Raw genomic sequence first — 1,863 nt, 5'->3', positions numbered from 1 at the left:
GTAGCCACTACACACACACTAATTATGAGCATTATCACACACACACGCACGCGCACACACACTCACCAGCTTGATCAAGCAGCACAAATTAATGGAGTCCCCCTCTGTTTAACGATGGTGATGCTCGCGCACTCGCCACGTTCTTCTCCGCACCGACCAACTCACACGCACTGACAACGGTGTGTATTTCCTGGTTTCCATGACAGCGCAGTCAGCAGCTCTTTGGGCCAAACCATTGGCAGCAACCACAACAAAAGGAACACATAGTGAGCGGAGGGGGAGGTTGCTGGGATTGGAAGGTCCCGTGTGTTCTAAGCTGGATCAATATGATCAAGTTTGTTATTAAGTATATGGAATTACCTGTCAATATATTTACAAACCCTGTTTCCATATGAGTTGGGAAATTGTGTTAGATGTCAATATAAACGGAATACAATCATTTACACATCATTTTCAACCCAGATTCAGTTGAATATGCTACAAAGACGACATATTTGATGTTAAAACTGATAAACATTTTTTTTGTGCAAATAATCATTAACTTTAGAATTTGATGCCAGTAGCACGTGACAATGAAGTTGGGAAAGGTGGCAATAAATACTGATAAAGTTGAGGAATGCTCATCAAACACTTATTTGGAACAACCCACAGGTGTGCAGGCTAATTGGGAATAGGTAGGTGCCATGATTGGGTATAATAGCAGCTTCCATGAAATGCTAAGTAATTCACAAACAAGGATGGGACGAGGGTCACCAATTTGTAAGCAAATTGTCGAATAGTTTTAGAACAACATTTCTCAACGAGCTATTGCAAGGAATTTTGGGATTTTACCATCTACGGTCCGTAAAATCATCAAAGGGTTCAGATAATCTGGAGAAATCCCTGCACGTAAGCGATGATATTACGGACCTTTGATCCCTTAGGCAGTAATGCATCAAAAACCGACATCAGTGTGTAAAGGATATCACCACATGGGCTCAGGAACACTTCATAAAATCACTGTCAGTAACAGCAGATAGTCGCTACATCTGTAAGTGCAAGTTAAAATTACTATGCAAAGCGAAAGCCATTTATCAACAACACTCAGAAACCCCGCCGGCTTCTCTGGGCCTGAGATCATCTAAGATGGACTGATGCAAAGTGGAAAAGTGTTCTGTGGTCTGACGAGTCCACATTTCAAATTATATTTGGAAACTGTGGATGTGGTGTCCTCCGGAACAAAGAGGGAAAAAAAATATCCTGATTGTTATAGGCGCAAAGTTCAAAAGCCAGCACCTGTGATGGTATGGGGTGTATTAGTGCCCAAGGCATGGGTAACTTTCACATCTATGAAAGCACCATTAATGCTGAATGGTCCATACAGGTTTTGGAGCAACATATGTTGTCATCCAAGCGACGTTATCATGGACGCCCCTGCTTATTTCAGCAAGACAATGCCAAGCCATTTGTTACAACAGCGTGGCTTCGTAGTAAAAGACTGCGGGTACTTTCCTGGCCCGCCTGCAGTCCAGACATGTCTCCCATCGAAAATGTGCGGCACAATATGAACCGTAAAATACGACAACAAGACTTTATATATACAAGACTGTATAAATGGCGCTTGACAGCGTTGTGTTACTTGGGTCGAAATTGGCTCTTTCAATGTTCTGGGTTGCCTACCCCTGCGTTGAACAACTTAAGCTGTACATCAAGCAAGAATGGTAAATAATTACACTTTCAAAGCTTCAACAATTAGTTTCCTCAGTTCCCAAACGTTTATTGAGTGTTGTTAAAAGAAAAGGTGATGTAACACAGTGGTGAACATACCCTTTCCCAACTACTTTGGCACGTGTTGCAGCCATGAAATTCTAAGTTAATTATTTG

The 1,863-nt window shown here is 41.9% G+C and overlaps 1 protein-coding gene across 1 annotated transcript in view; it reads left to right on the top strand.

Moving 5' to 3' along the window:
• fancm (FA complementation group M) overlaps positions 1-1,863 on the top strand; it is a 99,819-nt gene that overhangs the window by 248 nt on the left and 97,708 nt on the right. The gene's annotated exons all lie outside the window — the stretch shown is intronic.

The sequence above is a fragment of the Nerophis ophidion genome, linkage group LG03 (genome assembly GCF_033978795.1).
Source record: "Nerophis ophidion isolate RoL-2023_Sa linkage group LG03, RoL_Noph_v1.0, whole genome shotgun sequence".
Lineage (NCBI taxonomy): Eukaryota > Metazoa > Chordata > Actinopteri > Syngnathiformes > Syngnathidae > Nerophis > Nerophis ophidion.
Note: the sequence above shows the minus strand (reverse complement) of the source record. Positions and strands in the feature narration are given on the sequence as shown.